Consider the following 20,910-nt stretch of genomic DNA (forward strand, 5'->3'; position numbering starts at 1 on the left):
CACATTTACAGCCGCGTCAATACGATTTTACCGCTCATTATTAATAAATAAAAATAACAGCTTAGTAATAAATTAATGACACAAATTTCTTCAGGATCATGAAGGGGCTTTAAATTTTGATTTAGTCACTTTCTGACTTTCATAATAATAATCTTTAACCGAGTTATTAAGTCTTAAAAATGGCCATTTTCGCGTTTTTCAAATTTTAAATTGCTTATACATAACTCGAACACGATCAACTTTAGAGAAAAATTACAAGAGACCTTTTCTGTCCAGAATGGTCCGAAAAATCTAAAACAAATTTGTCCGGGCCAAAAACATTGACTTTTGCAATTTGATTAAAAAAAATTGTTAAAAAAGTTGGACCACTTTTCGCGTGGGCGACTTCTTGAACCTTATTCTGGGGTGTCTCACGAATGTGAGTATGCAAAAAAAATCTCATGGGAATATTTCTCCCAACGAACCCGCCGCTTTCGCCTTGTCTAGTATAGGTTTCCTAATGCGGCCGATGTTATAGTGCTAATTACATTGTTGTCAGATCTTCCCTTTTTCTGTAAATCTAACGAAGTTTCATATTTCAAATGGAATACCTTATATATTTTTTGCGTTTTGAATTCCTTAAGAAATACTGATTATTTTTCATGTTATATTCCCTATACCTAGGGTTACCATAATTTATTAATGCCAAATCCGGACAGGGGTAGTCCAAGGGGTTGTAGAAAATGTAAAATGTGAATTTGACTGCGTTGCTACCTCTACATTGTACATATATGCGAAATGCATGTGGCAGCATTAAAAGTACAGCTGTTTCGCTACAATATGCAACTGACATTGAAAATCTCTGCCAGTTTAAAATACATATACCTATGTTTTAACATACTTTAGACCTAAGGTGCTGCGCAGAATGAAATTTCCCACCGTTGGGCCTAGTATTTACCATTATTTTTAGTAAAGCAAAAAAATCCGGACATTTCTCATATCCGGACCCCAATCCGGACATATCTTTCAAATCCGGACTGTCCGGACGAAATCCGGACGTATGGTAACCCTACCTATACCTAAATGCCATAATTTCGGAGTTATTGTTACATTTATTTAAAAAAAAATTTAAACAAATTATAAAAATCAATTTTTTCAGCTCGGGTAGACATTACTTTACGTTCTTTGGATCATTGGAAACAAAAAAGATCTTTTGTAATTTTTCTTCAAAGTTAATCGTTTTCGAGTAATAAACAATTTAAAACTGAAAAAAATTGAATAAAAAATTGAATAATGACGATTTTCAAGATTCAAAAATACAGGTAAAAATATAATTTTTTACGAAGTACCTAAATTCAAGCTTAACTCTTCTTCTAATAGCTTGTCATAAGATTTTTTGGCTCTTTTTATTCTAAAACATTGCTTTTTAATTGTTAATGAAGAAGCATATGAGAGGACGGGCGATCGGGCTTCATTAAGAACTAAAAAACAATGTTTTAAAATGAAACAAGCTGAAATTACTTATCGGTAACTGATAAAAAAGGCTTGAGCTTGAATTTGGGTACTTTACAGTTTCAAAAATAATATTTTTTATTTGTGTTTTTGAACATTGGATTTTTTTCACTTTTAAATTGTTTACAACTCGGAAACGCTTAACTTTAGAGAAAAATTACAAAAGATCTTTATTGTTAACAATGATCCAAACAATCTAAAATAATATTTACCAGGGCTGAAAAAATTGATTTTTATAATTTGTTTAAAATTTTTATAATTTGTTTAAAATTTTTTTAAATAAATGTAGCAATAACTCCGAAATTATGGCATTTAGATATAGGGAATATAACATGAAAAATGATCAGTATTTCTTAAGGACTTCAAAACGCAAAAAATATACAGGGTATTCCATTTGAAATATGAAAGTTCATTAGATTTCCAGAAAAGTGGAAAATCTCAGAACAATTTAATTAGCACTATAATATCGGCCGCATTAGAAAACCCTTACCCACCAAAACCTATAAAAATCGTGCAAGCCATTTCCGAGATAATTGAGTGTTTCCATACATAAAACTCACTCTGTATTTGGTGAACGGTACCATATAGTCCTTTAGAGGCAACATCAGCGTGCGGAAAACGTTTTCCAAGATTGCAGCTTTAATTTTGAGTATTTTGTCGAGATATTTGACACACATATTCGTAATATAGTAAAGAATGGCGGTACAGAGCCCAATTTGAGAAATATGTTAGTATGTGGAAATTACTCTATAATTAAATAAAATATTACAAAAACATTAAGAAGAACAAAATACACTTTCTTCAAATAAACTTTTATCCCATGCCTAGATTTTGTGTCACATTGGGATTACTAAAAATCGATTATCTATAACAAGAAATCGAACTTGACTGACTTTGCAACATTTAGCGCGCCTATGAGTATAAAGTGTTATCACAATATTATGCCTTATTTATTGATGGTATACTGTCACTGTCGTACTGCCGACGCACTGTTGCCACACTGTTAAAAGTTTGCAGAACTTTCGAAAAAAATATTGACGCACTGATGTAGCCTCTTAAAGAATAAAATTAGGAGTACACTTTAGGGACTTCTATATTCAATTTACTCAAAATTACATAAAAGTCTTCAATAATAAACCCTAAATATATGTACAAGTATAATGAAGTCAACTTTGTTGTATGTGTATTGAGCCTGGCACAAAATGTAGTATCTGGGTAAAGGGTGCAGAAAAATAATACATTAAGAGTGTAGGCGCAAATATTTTACGGAGCTATCCCTACTTTTTCTTTTTTTACACGGCAAATTACGTCTAGTAAAATAATCACTAGTATGGAAACTGCAGATGTAAACATTTCTTCTTCTTCTTCTTCTTCTTCTTCGTCTAGCCATTCACGTCCACATCTGAACATAAGCCTCTTCAAGTCTTCCTGTCCATTGTTTTTTGTTGTACGCTACTTGCAGCCAATTTTTCCCGGCAGTTCGTTTCAGATCATCTGTCCATCTCATAGGAGGTCTGCCTCTGGGTCTTTTGTGTTCGTATGGTCTCCAGGTTAGAATTGTTCTGTGCCATTTGTTAAGATCGCTCCTAGCTACATGTCCAGCGTATTCCCATTTCAATTTTAGTGATTTTTGTACCACGTCGGTGACTTTGGTTTTCTGTCTTATCCATGTGTTTGTTTTCCTGTCCTTAAGTGATATGCCAAGCATTGCTCTTTCCATCGCGTGTTGAGTGACTCTGAGTATGTTCATATTCTTTTTTGTGATTGTCCATGTTTGTGCCCCATATGTTAATATCGGAATAATGCATGCATCAAAAACTTTAACAGATGTAAACATTAGTAAATGACAATGCCATTGTCATTAGCATTATAGAGATTTTCGTTCAGTTTTTGAATGTTCTTGGATAACCGTTACTTGTGTAATCGCTTAAATTATAGGATTATTTTTTCACTAACTTTGTATTCAGTTATTGCAGTAAGTTATATAATTCATTAAGAAATGAGGATTCAAGTGATTTTTTAATATATTGTTACTATGGAACGCTTATAGTAGGGGAGCAAAGTATGCTAAATGTGCAGTCACTCGACCGTTATGGGGACCTATTGGGCTGTGAAGAGTAGGTCCTAAAACCAAAAAAAGTTAAGTAAAGTTTTCCATTTTAGTGGGCGCTTGCCATTTTTTAATTTAACTTTCCAATTCCAACAATCATTTTTTCCGATTATATATCTATCCATAAATCTATCCATAATTCGAAAAAATGGTTCGAATAAAAGTTACTTATTTTTACGTAAGGAATCCAAACCTGCAATAAAAGATGGGGGCTCCTATTTAAGATTTTAAAGTAACCCCCCACCCCACCTCCGTGGTGGTCGTGTTTGGTGCCTTTCGATAGATTTTTAAAAAATATTGGAATAAGTGTATTTTACAGTTTTTCGATCTGATTTCATTTCGCGAAATATCGCGGGATTCGTATTTAAAATATTAAATTTATCCCCCACCCCTCTCCGTGGGAAGTCGTGTTTGGTATCATTCGATAGATTTTTAAAAAATATTGAGCACATATTTTTTAGTTTTTCGATCTGTCATTCATTTCGCGAAATATTCGCTTTTTTCTTGTAAAACTTTGGGACTTGCCCATTTCCTTACGCCCGGCTGAAATCGTCAGATTTTTGAAATATACACTCTTTTGCCAGGGGCGGCTCGTGATAGTATAAGGTGGTGAGGCACACTACACCTGAGGAATTTTATTATTATGGTTAGCTTCTCTTTAATGGCCAGAAGGTTGATTTTGTGACATCATAATGCTAGGACGAATCTAGGACCAATAATTCCGGACAAAAAATCCTCACAAATTATCCCTGGACAAGAAATCCCCAGACAAATAATCCCCGGACAAATAATCCCCGGACAAAAAATCCCCACAAATAATCTACAAACATTTTTTATTCAAAATATCCCTACAAAGAATTCCGGACAAAAAATCATCAAGAAATATTTGCTGTCGATTAGTTCTCTAAAACTTTTCCAGTGAATTATGCGATCGACTCAAATACTTTCAGCCTCAGTGCACAGAGTTATTTTGAATTCCAATTCCATATTGAAAACTTCAAGTTTTACATAACAAAAGAGTGTGCGTTTTTTCAAAAATCGTGGAAGATATGGGGAATGAGCTAGGCTGTGGGAATCATGTTGCAATATTATTCGCTTAAATCTTTTGCTCACTCTGATTTGAATGTATGTTCAAAAAAAAATTTACAAAAAAACAACCACCTCATACAACATTTTTGAAACACTTAAAAACTACTTTTGTATGTAAACGTCCGATGTGGAAGTGGAAACGTTAATAAAATCATTTTTTAAGTTAAATTGTATAATCTTATTTCTCATTTAGAATAATAAATTACATAAATGCCACAAAGAAAAAATTAGCTTCAGAACAATATATTAGATGATGATGAACAATTATTTAAAATGAACACTGTTTTAAATACCTACATATCCATAAACTTCTAAAATACAATAAGTCATTCGTATATACCGCGCGTACATAGAAAGCTATGATCTACAATCGACTTGTGCTTGTACTAGTCGGTTCAGTTCGGCTATTCCCATTCCGTTCCGCGGAGCCTGAGGCCGTTCGGCTATTCCTATTCCGTTGCGCGGAGCCGGAGGCAAGCCTCAAGCATGGATGAATTTTGTTCCTAGAATCGGTGGCACATTTTTCAAATTTTGCCGGTTTTACTGTTGGCGTTGTCGCATACTGTTGCAGATGGTGTGAGGCATGCTTCAACTGTAATGATTTGAGAAAGTTGGAATGGCACGTGGAAGACAGATATATAAGATAAGATAAAGAGTCAGGGCCGTACTGATTATTTTAATTTTTTTCATAAAAATAAAGGTATTTAGGAAATTTCAAAAAGCTAAATTATATTTAAAAAACTGATTATAAAACAACGAAATAACGTAAGTAGTCGATTGATATACTGGTGAGGCACTGCCTCACCTGCCACATAGGACAAGCCGCCACTGGTCTGGAATAACCCATATATGAGAATGGACAGCAAAGTTAGAATTTATAAAACTTGCATCAGACCTGTTATGACCTATGGCATTGAATCAAGAGAAGACACCAATAAAACCAAAAGCATGCTACGGACAGCCGAAATGAAGACACTAAGAGTAATAGCAGGAAGACAAGAAGAGATAGAATACGAAACAACATCATCAGGGAACAATGTGGCGTGCAAGATGCAGTCAGATGGGGCAGGCAAAGACGAAGAGAATGGTTCAGTCATGTAAAAAGAATGGAGGAGCACAGACTACCAAGAATTGCTCTAGAAGGAAAACCAGCAGGCAAGCGTCCACCGGGGAGACCACCAAAAAGATGGAGAGATAGCTGACAGTCTACCTCTCAAGAAATACTTCAACGTCGGAATTAACAAATCGACAGATCTACAACAAGTATAAGAAGAAGAAGAAGTTTATTAACAATGAAAATCTTAACACATGGCTTAGTGACGTTATCAAACAAAAAGTGACATAGGTACTGTCACAGAATAAGTACTGTTAATTTAATGTTTTGACATGTAATTTTTGTAATGTAAGCACAATGTTCGGAGTTCTATAAAATTTAAATATTGTGAGATGGGTTCTTTTAAGTTTACTTACATTTTGATACTATTTTTTACATTATGTTATTGTGAATGGAAATTTGATATAAAAGATTATATTAACTTAAAACTCTCCAAACATTTTGTAATTTCCACCAACATCGCAATACAAAATTATTCACAAATGTTAACAGATCAACTAAAACATGGTTTACATTTTCATATTCATCTTAACACGGAGGAAGACCTTCAAATTTATATTAAAACTAAACCAGAGCGTCTAAGCAAAAAGACAAAATTTATTATAATTGAAAACGACGAAAATACAACTACTTTAACTCATCCAAATAAGTTGGTTGAAGGATTTATCACCAAAGAAAAGTATGGAAGCTATGTTATTGGGTATTTAGAAGACTTTTATTTTTATGGAAAAATTGTGATGACTGATAAAGTATTCTATATAGAAAATTTAAAAAAATATATCGACATTTTTCCCGAATATTTTAATACATCTTATAACGCAATCGCTTTTGAGAGAGATTTTTTGTCGAGCGAATCGAAAAATAAGTTTAAAGAAACGTATTATTTGAAACCTCAAGATGTAGATCATAGTTATAGAACTATATCCAAACGAATGGCAGTAAGAGGGTGAGTTTTACGTTTAATTTGTTCTTCTTGATATCATGATTTTTGTTTTTTTTTCATACCATACCTCTCGCAGTACTGAGTAGTGCGATCAACCAAAATTTGCAACCCTTCTCTGCTTTCGGCAAGGAGTATTGTATCGTTTGCATATCTGAGATTCTTCACTAGTGTTCCGTTAGTTGGTATGCCTTCACTGATGTCTTCTGATGCCTCTTTAAACTTCTCTTCCGAGTCCATATTAAAAAGAAATGGGGATAGTACACATCCTTATCGTTCTCCTCTTGTTATTGGAATTATTTTAGATTTTTGTTGGTCTACTCGACTTATGGCTTTCTAATATCGGTCAGGCCGTGGAGTTGGGATGTCTACATTGTAAAATGGAGTGCATCCTATCATCCATGCTATGGCATGCTGGACGAGCCATACAGCCTGTAGTCAACACCCCGAAGTATGAGCGGGAATACAAGGTGCAGCAATACTCATACGCTTATGAAACGCACCTGGCGGATCGTAAGGGCCTTCACATTTTACTTATTTTCAACTAGTCTTGAGTGAAATGTCTTTAATCTTTACTATCAGCCTCTCTTGGCTAACTCTTGTTTCTTCCGACCCCGAATGGCTATTAGGTTTCCGAGGGCAGACGGGTCACTATATTTCTTTCTACTACATACTCTTCACCGAATGATTGCCGGTATAAGCAATCCCCCACTTACTGACCAACGGCTTCGGGCGGATGAGTTGGTAAGTGGTAGGGCACTCTTTTGTCCTAGGGTCAAGAAATTGGCCCTAAAGGCGGATGAACCAATGAAGTGGTCAACGGCATAAGGATACGGAAGGGAACGGAAAACCACTGTATTAAAGGTCTAAAAGGCATTCCTAGACAACCATAATGGCATTAGAAAAAGCCCAAAAACACCTTACTGATCATGGAAGTCGGAAACCAAGATCCGACAGGAGAGGTACACTTGAAGAATATGAGGCCTCTCAGGTCGTTAGCAAACGAAACCCTCATAATCAGAAGGAAACCAAGAAAACCATTGGTTTAGAAAAAATAGAAAAAGGAAGAACCCTAAGATTGGCCACATGGAACGTGAAGAGTTTATATCAACCAGGTAAGCTCGATAACCTAACAGCTGAAATGGATCGCCTTAACATAAATATATTCGGTATCAGCGATGTTCAATGGCCCGATTCAGGAAAACTAACCACAAACAACGGCATGATGTATTATGTTGGTAACAATGATCCAGGACACCGATATGGAGTTGCCATACTTGTAGACAAAGAGACAAACAAATCTCTCGTTGGTTTTACCCCCTACTCAGAGAGATTGATGATGATTCAGTTGCAAACATTCTCTAAGAAGATAAACGTTGTCCAAATATATGCACCTACTGCAGACAAAGATGAGGCCGAGATAAAAAGGTTCTACATGCAATTGAACGAAATCATAAGATCCACAAAAAAAGATGACATATTGTTGGTGATGGGAGATTTCAACGCCAAGATTGGAAAAGGAAAAGTGGATTGATGTGTGGGAGAATTTGGCTTGGGAGAAAGAAATGAAAAGGGGGACAGACTTATCGAATTCTGCCAAAGCGAGGAGCTGGTAATAATGAATACATTATTTAAACTACCTAAAAGAAGACTTTATATCTGGAAATCACCGGCGGATTCGGAAGATCACATTGTAAGAAACCAGATAGATTACATTTTAATCAAATCCAGATATAAAAACACTATAAAGTCTGTGAGAACATACCCCGGAGCTGACATAAATTCAGACCATAATCCACTAGTAGGCGTAATGAAGATAAAATTAAAAAAGATCCAAAAACAAACAAATATACCACGATTCGATGTCTCAAAGGTAAAAGAAGAACCTATACGTCAGAGTTTAAAACAAGAAATAAATGATAACTTAAAGAAAATCAAACAAGACGTGATAAAGACAACAGATGTTAATGACAAATGGAACATGATACAAGAAACGTTAGTAGAGGCAGGAAAGAAAATATTACAGACAAAAATAAGAAAAAACAGAGATGGATGACTTCAGAAATCCTAGAGTTAATGAAGGAAAGAAGGAAACATAAAGGCAGGAATAAGGCAAAATACAAAGAAATACAGAGGTTAATAATAAAGAAAATAAAAGAGGCCAAATCCACCTGGCTGACAAATCAATGCAGTGAAATAGAAGAATATTCTAAAAAACATGATAGCTTTAATATGCATAAGAAAATAAAGGAAATCACAAATACACAGCGAAAAAAGAAAGATGGCCTTCTTAAAGACATAAATGGAAAAATTATTATAGAAGTCAAAGAGAAATTAAAAAAGTGGAAGGCGTACATAACAGATCTGTTTGACGGTAATAGACAAGAACCGGAAGAAATCGATAGCGAAACGGGACCAGAGATCATAATGGAGGAAATCGAACAAGCAATACGAAACGCAAAAAACGGAAAAACTGTAGGTCCAGACGAAATACCTGCAGAATTACTGAAATGTCTAGACGATGAAACTCTACCTGTACTACTGGATCTGTTTGATGAAGTCTATAAAACCGGAAAAATACCTCAGGAATGGTTGTGTCCACCTTTGTAACAATACCTAAAACAATATATGCCAAAGATTGTTCAGACTATAGGACAATATCACTAATAAGCCATACCCTCAAAATATTTCTAAAGGTGATTCATGGAAGATTATACAGAAAGCTAGAAAATGATATGGATGATACCCAATTTGGGTTCCGCAAAGGACTTGGAACAAGAGAGGCATTGTTTGCATTTAATGTCCTCTCTCAAAGATGCTTAGATATGAACCTGGATATTTATTCCTGTTTCATCGACTTCGAAAAAGCGTTCGACAGAGTCCGACATGAAAAACTAATAGAATTATTGAAAAACAGAGATATAGACAGACGAGACTTACGAATTATCATCAATCTGTATTGGAATCAAAAGGCCAATATAAAGATAGACGAACAAGAGTCCGAGAATATTGATATAAAGAGAGGGGTAAGACAGGGTTGTGTACTGTCGCCGCTACTGTTTAACGTGTACAGTGAAGCCATATTTCAGGAAGCGATAGCGGAACTAAGTGATGGAATCTCTATAAACGGAAGAATAGTAAATAACATAAGATTTGCTGATGACACCGTTATAATGGCAGACACCCTGGAGTCGCTACAAGAATTGTTAAATAGAATTAACGATTATTGCATTCGATATGGACTCAAAATAAACAAGATAAAAACTAAATTTATGATTGTCTCAAAAACACAACATGGAAATGAAAGGTTAATACTAGAGCAAACCCAAATAGAAAAAGTAAAGACATACAAATATCTGGGAACCTGGGTTGATGACAAAAATGACCAAAGCAAAGAAATTAAAGTCCGAATTGAAACTGCAAGGCAAGCATTTATAAAAATGAAGACACTGCTTACAAACAAAGACCTTCAGTTGCCTCTCAGATTGGGGGCTCTAAGATGCTACATATTTTCTATATTACTATACGGAATGGAAGCTTGGACATTGAAAAGGCAACACATAAAAATAGAAGCGTTCGAAATGTGGTGTTACAGAAGAATGTTGAAAATTCAGTGGGTTCAAAGGATTATCAATGTTGAAGTGCTACGACGTTTAAATAAGGAGTTAGAAATTATGAACAGTATAAAAACAAGAAAACCAGAATATTTGGGTCACATTACCAGAGGGGAGAAATATGAGCTGCTGAGAGTTATTATGCAAGGAAGGATCCAAGGAAGAAGAAGCATAGGAAGAAGACGCATCTCCTGGCTAAGGAACCTTAGAGAATGGTTTAACTGTAGTTCATTACAACTGTTCAGAGCAGCAGCCAACAAAGTGACCATAGCCATTATGATATCCAACCTCCGCTAGGAGATGGAACTTTAAGAAGAAGAATATCGGTATAAATTTGTAATGTTTCTCACATCCTGACCATCTATTTTTGTGTTCCGTAATATATTTACAAGCCTTCACACTTGCAAGTGTTGTATTTTGTCGAAGGCTTTCTCAAAGTCAACTAGACATATGAATATGTCACAGTTGACATCTGGGCACCGTTCTATGAGTGTTTATATATAGTAAATAATGCCTCTATAGTGCCAAAGCCTTTTCTAAATCCTAGTTGGTTTCCTGTTATGTTATCGTCTATTTTGTTGTAGACACGTTCATGGATCACTCGCAAGAAAACTTTTAAAACATTGTTCATAAAACTGATCGTCCTATATTATTCACATTTGAAATGTAGAATAGGTAAAATGTAACCTTACAATAATTGGTAAATCATTAAAAAAAATTAATCTTAATATACATTTTTAAGGAAACTGTGTTCGCTGTTGGTCCTCATTGATTACTCATTTCTGAGCATAGTCCATAATTTCAACACTGATTCTGCGGTTAACCAAGTATTAATGGCCGTAGAAGAGGCAAATTCACTATTTCGTTCTACGGACTTTGACGAAAATGGATATCCCGACAATATTGGGTTTTATGTTAAATATTGTATTGTAGAAAAAACGCGCCGTTCTAATTTACTTCCTCCATACTCAGGAACACCGATGGAAGGTACTATTTTTATTAAACATGCTTCAATTATTCAATAATGAATAAATAATGTTTGTGTTTAGAACACTTCACCAGTTAGAAAATTGACTTAGTGAATGTCTCTTTAGTCCATTAAAATGTTACATTTAGGGTTGCATTTCTTAGAGGAGTCAATTTTATTTTTTTAATGTATAGGGGGGTTCAGTAGAAGCTTAAGTTCAAGTTTTTGGGGTTGCCACCCTTGTCCCCCGGCCGCCATATTGGAAAAAGGGGTGCAAAGGGCTTTCGCGCTGTATCTTCTAAACTAGCAATCCTACAGAAAATTTAATTACACATAAAATGTAGACAAATTAAATTTCCTACAATTTTATATTCATTACTTTTTATCGTCAAGTGACCAACAAAAAAGTTATAAACAAAAATAAGAGAAAATTTTGTAAGAAGTTTTCTTTTGGAGGTTATAACTTTTTTCCGTTCATTTCACAATAAAATAACATAGCGATTTTGTAGAGGATTTTTCAATGAAAAATGTTCACTATACAGTTGTTTAATTTCATTTATTATTTAAGTTTTACAGCGCTCCAAACTTGACCAGATTCTGTAATTCTCATAGGAATACAATACTTTTCTATCTACTTATACAGGGTGTAACAAAAATACAGGTCATAAATTAAATCACATAGTCTGGGACAAAAAATAGTTCGAATGAACCTAACTTACCTTAGTAGAAATATGCACACAAAAAAAGTTATAGCCCTTTGAAATTACAAAATGAAAATCGATTTTTTCGAATATATCGAAAACTATTAGAGATTTTTTATTGAAAATGGATATGTGGCATTCTTATGGCAGAAACATCTTAAAGAAAAATTATAGTAAAATTTGTGCACCCCATAAAATTTTTATGGGGGTTTTGTTCCCTTAAACCCCCCCAAACTTTTGTGTACGTCTCAATTAAATTATTATTGTGGTACCGTTAGTTAAATTTAATATTCTTAAAACTTTTTTGCCTCTTAGTATTTTTTCGATAAGGCAGTTTTTATCGAGTTGAGGCTTATCTTTTAATATGTTTACATAAAAATTTTATGGGGGTTTTGTTCCTTTAAACCCCCCAAATGTTTGTGTATGTTCCAATTAAAATATTGCTGCAGTACCATTAGTTAAACACAGTGTTTCTAAAACTTTTTTGCCTCTTTGTATTTTTTCGAGAAGGCACCTTTTATCGAGATATGGCTTCTTTTTTAATACGGTTCAAAATATACCTAAAAATGTAAATCATACATAAATTTTCATATTATTACCAAGTCTCCATAATCGTACTTAACCATATACAAATATGTGGTGGATTTGACAAATATTCAAAATATCTCGATAAAAACTGACTTTTCGAAAAAGTAATAAGAGCCAAAAAAGTTTTAAAAATATTGTGTTTAAGTAATGGTACTACAATAATAATTTAATTGGAACGTACACAAAAGTTTGGCGGGGTTTAAAGGAACTAAACCCCCATAAAAGTTTTTATATTGTGTCCAAATTTCACTATAATTTTTTCTTAAGATTCTACTGTCATAAGAATGCCATATGTCCATTTTCAATAAAAAATCTTTAATAGTTTTCGATATATTAGAAAAAATCGATTTTCATTTTGTAACTTCAAAAGGTTGTAACTTTTTTTATATGCACATTTGTACTAAGATAAGTTAGGCTCAATCAAACTATTTTTGGTCCCAAAATATGTGATTAAATTTATGACCTGTATTTTCGTTACACCCTGTATATTAGGCGAGAGGCATCAACCGTTATGCCAACCACGAAAATCAAATTTAAGGTGAATGACCAATTTTAGTCTATTTTTATGTTTTCGTGGTCGCTGAATCCGAATATGAAGTTTATTTTCATCTAGAGTTGGTGGAACATGTTCAAAAATCAAATTTTATACAAAAATGCCAAAAATCAATTTTGATGATTTTTCTAATTTACCTCGCTGTATCTTTGGTCGCTGTAAATATTTCCTTTTGAAAATTTTACTGTGTCATCTTTGGAGTATGTAGATAACAATGAAATTTGTCCAAAATGTTTAAACATATTAAAAAAGGAGTTGTTAATTTTTAAACATTTTGTCATCATACTTCGTTAGTTTCATGTTTACTTAAAAAAGTTGAGTGACAAACTTTTTAGTTTATAATTTTAACCAACACAACAATAAAATATAGTTCATGAAGAAGTTTTTTGAAAAATTTTAAGTCAAAATATACAATAGGAAAAAAGTTATGTTACTTCATAGACAAGAGGCACACCCCAAAAAACGCTTATATCTCGAGATCCTGACCACGGTGTGGTGAATGGCTAATTTTGATCATACTTTATGATTTTGATATCAAAAATCGTTTTTTTGCTCTTCTTAAGAATTTTGCATTTTGCGGTTGCGTCATTCTTCTTCTGAACCAGCGAATTTGTCCTCAAACAACTTCTTGGGCGTTTTCTATGTATGCTTAGAGTTTTAAGTTTTATAGTGAGGAGAAAGGTCAAAAACAGATTAATAATAGCATAGAAATGTTAAAATCATAATAAATTGTATGAATAAAAAATATATATAGATAGAAAAGTAAGCCTAACTTTTGTTTTTAATGTATCCTGAGCATTCGAGAATCTGGTCAAGTTTGGAGCGCTGTAAAAGCTATATAAATAAATAGAATTAAACAACTTTATAGTGGAAATTGTTCGCTGAAAAACCCTCTACAAAATTTCTATAATGTTATTTTATTTTAAAATGAACTGAAAAAAAGTTATAACCTCCAAAAGGAAACTTGTTAAAAAATTTTTACATATTTTTGTTTATATCTTTTTTGTTGGTCACTTGACGATAAAAAGTAATAAAAACAAAATTGTAGAAAATTTAATTTGCTACATTTTATGTTGAATTAGATTTTCTGTAGGGTTGGCAGTTTACGAGATATAGCGCGAAACCCCTTTGCACCCCATTTCCAAGACGGCGGCCGGGGGACAAGGGTGACGAGCCCAAAAACTTGAACTTAAGCTTCTATTGATCCCCCTACACATTAAAGAAATAAAATTGACTCCTCTAACTAATGCAAGGTACGGCTTAAAAAAAGTAACATTTTAATGAAGTATGTACTTGTTTTTCACATTAAGACGGGTACCAGCTTCTGTAGTGGTTGATTACGAAGACTGATTATAATTGTCGAATCGAAGCAAGGTGTAATTCGGTGTTGAAATGAATAATAAGTAGAGATAATTGTTTTAATTTATAACACAAATACTGAACAATAATAACGATTCAAAGACAATGACGTAGACTTTTTAAAGTGACAAGACACTTACTCAACACTCACATTACACTATTACACATTACACTAGGTACCTAATTGGAAAAATCCACTGTACCATGCCAATGGCCATTAGTTGTCGAGGCATTAACTAAATAAACAAAAAATAACGATTACGAATTTTAATACAAAACTTTGCTATGACTTAGCGAACAGTGAGGAAACATGGACCGCGTCCTGAGTAAAAAGTGAGTTTTACTTGCACGTAAAAATGATAGAATGAGAGATATGCGTAATAAACGTGATATTCTCCAAACTATGGATGTACGAGAGAATTGTGAATTGAGCCTGCTTGACAATCGCGACTATATTCTTAGTTTTACTAAATGCGACTGGTATCTAATTGACTGTTAATTCTAAACAGCATAAGAAATCGGCTGCTTGTGGATTTTTACAACGAGGGGGAAAATCAATTAACTTTTGTGCGTGTCTAATTTAAATTAAAAGCAAATAAAACCTTTTAGTGTGGTCGCGAAAGGCCTTTTAGGGTTTTGGGGAACATAAAAGTGCAATAAGAACGAACTTAACTTGAACTTCTAATCCAAACTATATTAATTCATATGCGGAATTTTACTAATAAAATGTTTTTGTGAAAGTTAGAAACGTGTGAAACAGAAGAAATAACTGGGGATCGAGATTATAAATTTGTTTTCAGAGCGTAAAGATTTCCAAGTCGTTTGCGACAGTCAACGAAAATACGGAGGGCTCCAAAAGATTAGTAAATTTCAGGACCCCCGCAAGGCTGATTGGCGCCCGCGTGCGAGACATATTTTAGCTCCCTTTAAATGTACTATACAGGGTGAGTGGGGATGAACACCAAACTTTAAGACTGTATAATATACGTAAAAATAATCAAAAATAACTCATATATGTTGTTATTCGATTTTCATTTGTTTCCGAGATACGGGGTGTTAAAATTTTTATTACAAACTAACTATTTATTTATTGCTCTAAAACCGGTTGAGGTATGCAAATGAAATTTGGTGGGTTTTAAGACATAGTTGGTGCACATGTTTTGACATACCATTAAGAATTTTATATTCACCATTGGCGCGCGTACGGGTAATATTCTAAAATTTCTGAAACAAAAAAAAAATAGTACGCCACTGACATATTTCAAATTAAAAATTATTTTTGAATTCCCTTTTTAATTTCTGACAAACAATCTATCTTCATGTTTTCATGCAAAAAATAAAATATCTTAACGCTTACAAAGTATTCGAAATAAATTTCTACACATTCATTTATTATTATAGAAACTTCGTCGAAAACTTTGTAAGCGTTGTTTTATTTTTTTGCATTAAAGCGTCGCAAGAAAAAAAAGGGAAGATAGATTTTTTGTCACAAATTGAACGAGGAATTCAAAAAAGATTTTTAATTTGAAATATTTCAGTGGCGTACCATTTTTATCTTTAAAAAATTTCAGTCTATTACCCGTACACGCGCCAATGGTGAATATAAAATTATTAATTGTATGTCAAAACAGGCGCAATAACTATGTCTTAAAACCCACCAAATTTCATTTGCACACCTCAAATCGTCAGTTTGTAATAAAAATTTTAACACCCCGTATCTCGGAAACAAATGAAAATCGAATAACAACATATATGAATTATTTTTGATTATTTTTACGTATGTTATACAGTCTTAAAGTTTGGTGCGTTCCTCCCCACTCACCCTGTATAAAACTAATAAATATTTTTGAAAAATTTAAACCCAGAATGAACGACTACATTGTTACTGAGGCCGAAAGTCCCTGAAAACTTCTATAATGTTTATTAAATTACATAAAAGTATTCATAAAAAGTTCTGCATTGTCTAGAACTCAGAATGCAACCATCAATAAATATCAAATTTTATGAATCTTATACGAGGTACCTATGTCAAAAATTATATGAATTTCGGTCAAGAGCAAAGTACGTTTACTTTTCACAATATTGAAAAGTTATTATGAAAAGTTGTTCAGCATTAAAAACTATGTTTCTATATGAAATTACATCCTTCTAATTGAAATATATTGTGATCTAGAAAGGCACTTTACTTTTGATCGAAACTCGTATTTTTTACATATACATATCTCATATAAAATTGAAAAAAATTCATAAATGTGATAGCTCTTTTATTATTATTAATTAATTAATCAATAATAATAAAAGATTTATCGCATTATTCGTAATAAATGAAAAGGGCGTTGGGTATCTGTAATTTGAGAAAAAAAATTCAATTAAAAGGATGTAATTGCATATTAAAACATAGTTTTTAATTAATTCCAAACAACTTTTCATAATAATAATTTTCGATATTGTGAAATATAAGGTACTCTTGAAATTCATATTTTTGATACTCATAAGATTGCCACAATTTTATATTTGGTTGCATTTTAGTTTTTAGACTATGCAAAGCATTTTATGGGGAATAATTTTTTTCCGTAAAATTAATAATAAAAAAGTTTCCCATGTGGTTCCAAGTTACGCAGACACAATGTCTTAATTATTTTCTTTTTTTTTCAAAATAAATTGTAAATTGTGGATTTTATTAGAGGAAACCCGATTATAACTATTTAAAATTAATTATTATTATTCTATGCAATGATTATGAAACTTACCATTTTCACAATTAATTTAATTTCCACGCCACTTAAAATAACAACAAATAAAAAAGATTGTCCAATATTTTTTACACGAAAACAAAAGTTTAAAATCACGGCTGAACAAACCCAACGGATATTGAAATAATAGTCGTAGGTAATTATTAACACCAATATAAAATAAAATATTAAACCTTTCACTGCAGGAAACCACCCGTTCATCAGTAACAGTAAATAATGTTTGTGCCTAATAAACGCATAGACGAGAAGGGAAAATATACTCAAGTCAAATACATAATCATTAGATAATTCATAGAGTATTTGTTTACTTAAGGTTAATTATCATAAATTCGAGTAAAACTGTAAAACAAGTTGTGTTTTTGTTGGAGTAAAACTGCTAAGTTGCGTTTTATGGCTGTTAATTTATGTTTCTATTCGTCAAGGAGTGTGATTATTTGATATTTATTTGACTATTTTGAGTATCGCTTTAGTTTACAACATAAAATCGATTGGATGGTATGCCAAGCGTAATTCAATCTACTTCAAAGAAAAAAATTTGGAAGCAACAACAAAATGTAATATATTCTTGACGGAATGAGTTCAACATTTCAGGACGGGAATAATTATTTTTTCAGTAATAACACAATATTTGATTTTTGAGATTTCTCTAGCTGTTCATGAAATAATTAAAATTGTGTTGTTCTGAAGCTATTTCCTTGTGGCATTTTTATGATTAATTATTTATATGGGAAATAAGCCACAATTAAAATGAAAAAAATAATTTTATTAACGTTTCGACGCCCAAATCGGGTGCCGTTGTCAAAATACAAAATATTACTGATTATTACAGTAATATTTTGTATTTTGACAACGGCACCCGATTTGGGCGTCGAAACGTTAATAAAATTATTTTTTTCATTTTAATTGTGGCTTATTTCCCATATAAATAATTAATAATTAAAATTGTATATAAAAAATTATTTTCTCATTTAAAATAAGTATTTCTTATTTACCAAACCTTCGGTTTGGCGCCCCTTTATTGGGGTTACGCCCGCGTGCGCCGCACGCGTAGCACGCCCGGTTACGGGGGCCCTGAGTAATTTAATGACTTTTCCCATATTCTAGTTACTTGGAAGCTGCAAACGGCAGATGGCCGAACATGTGTATCAATTTAAGAAGTAGTAAAAGATGTGATAAATTATATTAAGATCGTATAAGTAAAGAAATATTCTTATCGATATGTTACAAAGTTGTAACACTTTACTCATTTCTTTTTATGTTTCCTTTCTAAGAGATGCTGTATACAAGACATGTAATAGTGATGTGACACGTAATTAAGGTCCGGAAGAGATCCGCCATGAAGACTAAAAGAACAAAAAACGATCAAATGAAGGTAACTAAACGGGGAGACCGATAGTACATTGAAAGAAATGTAGCTTGTAAACACGTGCATGCACAAAATACGTGAATAGATGTATTGATTATCGTTACTTGTGAGTACCTATACTTGTTACGCTTTTGTATATAATCAGTTACAGTATTCGTGATTTTGTAATAAGTAGATTAGATTATGTGAGGTCGTTAATGCTATGCAGCCTCTCAAGAGATCTTTTGTACATACATTAATCTAGTTAAACTCTAGGATGCCAGTACATCTCTCTATCTGAAGTAGGTTAGCATCCTAGGTGACCTGTTTCCTATGTCAGATGGCGATAAGGTGACCTCTTCTAGTAATTCTAGTCGTTTGCAGAACAGTGCTACGCAGTACCATAGTATATGTTATGCCGTTTCTTTTTCGTTGTCACAAAAATGACAGATTTCACTATCTGATTTGGACTGATTCACTATCTGGACCTTGGGGTATTAGCCCCTTCTTTTGCGAGGCTCTTCGCTTGCAATTCCTTTGTCACCTGGCACCCACATCAAAGTTACTTTGTTGCGTTCCGCCAGCTTCTTCAAGGATTTTTTACAGGCCCAAACCAACTTTGACTCACAAGTAAATGACTTTAGAGCCATTAAGGCAGCTTGAATGTCTGATAAAATAAAGACTTTTACCCCATGAGTGTCTCGGTTGAGACATTCTTGGGCACTAATGTCTATGGCATGTATGTGTGTGTGTGAGAGAAAAAATGGCTTGGATGCGGGTCGTTGTGCCTGAAAAATAGTTCAGGCGTTTTCAAGAGATTTGGATAGCCTGAAATTGAGCACAATGACTTGTGACTTCCACTCCCGCCTTTTTATCTATGTATCTTAGATCCATCCGTATACCATACGACTGAACCTTCTTCCAGTTTAGGTTCAACTGCTTTACCATTTGGTGGTTTTTTATGACCACTTTAAAGGATGTTTCGAAGTCGAATTTGACTAGAATTATATCTGTCGGCCTATCCTTAGAATTCAAAGGAATTTCTTACGAGATTTCTAAATGGCCTACTAGATATCCAGGTTTCATTATTTGTGTCTGTCGCAGTTAAGGAGGTGGTTACTGCATCCCTCTTTATGCAGAACTGCAAGAAAGGAAGGTTCAGCATCGCCTCTTAAAGCTACAGTGGGGCATGTTGACATTGCCCCTGTGATTCCCAGGCAAGTAGGTACCTCTATATGTGACATGCTGACATTGCCCCTGTGGTTCCCAGGCAAGTAGATATCTCTTCAACACCGCTAGAGTGCGTGAATGAATTGATCACGAGCTTCTTGTGTTGACAATGTAGGTACATTTCTTTCAGTGCCGGTTTAGTTCATGGACCGCCGGAGGCTAAGGCTCCACGGGCGACAAATTTACGCTAGCAGTAGCCGTAAAACGAACTTAAGGTTCCGCGGAACGGAATAGGAATAGCCGAACTGAACCGACTACGCACAAGTCCTGTAGTCAGTTCAGTTCGGCTATTCCTATTCCGTTCCGCGGAACCTTAAGTTCATTTTATTGCTACTGCTAGCGTAAATTTGTGGCCCGTGGAGCCTTAGACTAAGTCATACTATACCACCACTCTCCATAGTAGGTATAGATGCGTCTTAGGTTAACAATTCATTAAAAAATTTTAATATTATTAGGATATTTATTACAAATATACAAAAAAGCCACGAAGACACAAACTCACAACTTATAAAGTAAATTAACATAATTATGTACAAACAAATTTTCCTGGACTTTATACTTGCAAATAGGTTGATGATTTTATTAAAATCTGATTTTGTAAGCAGATCAGTATTAATATTTAAAACAGCGAACGAATTTAATGTTTCTTCCGTCATCGTATTTCTCAAACAATTTTTGACCCGTTTTAAAGTGGAAAATGATCTTTCACCAGTCGCGTTAGTAACCATCAACGATAAGAAGATTCTTAGTGCTATTTCTACCTTTGGGAAGGTTGCAATTATATTATTTTTATGCAAAAGCTCCATCGCAAAAGTAGCACTGTGAGTTGTTGGATTTTTATACTCAACTTGGCCTAGTCACGCCTAGTAGTGACATTATAAAATGTTTTAATTGAATACACTCACTTGCTAGAGAGGTATCAAGTCATTCGAATAAAAAATATTCACTAATACCGACGCTTTGTCTGAAATCACGTTATCCTCTGAAAGAGGTAGAGAAAATAAAAATGAGAAAGTGATGGCAAGATATTCATAAGCTTTTCCTCTAGATTTCAGA

At 33.5% G+C, this 20,910-nt stretch overlaps 1 protein-coding gene across 1 annotated transcript in view; it reads left to right on the forward strand.

The window, feature by feature from the left end:
- The first annotated feature begins 11,199 nt into the window (after positions 1 to 11,199).
- Positions 11,200 to 20,910, forward strand: part of LOC126881988 (disintegrin and metalloproteinase domain-containing protein 10-like) — a 51,283-nt gene continuing 41,572 nt past the window's right edge. Inside the window, exon 1 of the mRNA XM_050646751.1 lies at positions 11,200 to 11,345. The gene's annotated coding sequence lies outside the window, so the exon portion shown is untranslated. The remainder of the gene's footprint in view (positions 11,346 to 20,910) is intronic.

Source organism: Diabrotica virgifera, chromosome 3 (assembly GCF_917563875.1).
Source record: "Diabrotica virgifera virgifera chromosome 3, PGI_DIABVI_V3a".
Taxonomy (NCBI): Eukaryota; Metazoa; Arthropoda; class Insecta; order Coleoptera; family Chrysomelidae; genus Diabrotica; species Diabrotica virgifera.